This window comes from Rhinolophus sinicus, linkage group LG09 (assembly GCF_036562045.2).
Source record: "Rhinolophus sinicus isolate RSC01 linkage group LG09, ASM3656204v1, whole genome shotgun sequence".
In the NCBI taxonomy this organism is placed as follows: domain Eukaryota; kingdom Metazoa; phylum Chordata; class Mammalia; order Chiroptera; family Rhinolophidae; genus Rhinolophus; species Rhinolophus sinicus.
This window is the reverse complement of record NC_133758.1, coordinates 109,179,128-109,179,876: the sequence shown is the minus strand read 5'-3', so window position 1 is coordinate 109,179,876 and position 749 is coordinate 109,179,128.

Below are 749 nucleotides of genomic sequence, written 5' to 3'. Positions count from 1 at the left end.
GAAGGGTAAAGAGAAAACGTGGCTCTGAAAATGACAGTGCCCACACTATCTCCTGAGCTCCTCTTAAGACTGTTAAGCTCCATGAGACTTCTTTCATTTCCCTTATGTCCTCAAAGCCTGTCTTAGAACCTTGCACACATTAGTGTCTCAAAAAATGTTGACGGTATAGTCGTTACATTTTCCATGGAATAATAACGTGAAAAACAGCATTCAGCCCTATCAATTGCACAATCATAAATTAAAATTTGTATTTTAGTGTTAAGAATATCATGCCGTGATACTTAAATGGTAAATGTATTTGGGCTTCCTCGACTAATGAAGGTGCTAATTATTAACAGCTCAACCTAAAGTTGTTTTAGCTTTTCCGCACCTTGTTAAGTTAACCAAGCAGCAGAGGAGACTGGTTTTGCAATTCGCAGCTGCGGCTGTTTCATGTCACTTCACCCCTCTCTTGTGAAGCTACTGCAGTTAAACTCCCCAGAACAGTGCACAAATACCTGTGCGGATTATCAGGCAACAGGCGGGAGCCCACCAGCCAGAGACCCTAGTCTGTCCCGGGGCCCAGCCCATGCGCCCTGGCGGCACGGGCCTGCGCTGTGCACGACGGGAGTTGTAGTCCTCGTCTTTTCCTGCGAGCCTGGTCGCCGAGGAGCGAGCACCCCAAGCGGCGCACAGGGTCTGTGAAGTGCGGCGCCTGCGGACGCGAGGAGCGTTTCCTGGCAACGGGGGAGCGGCAACGTCACGGCGGC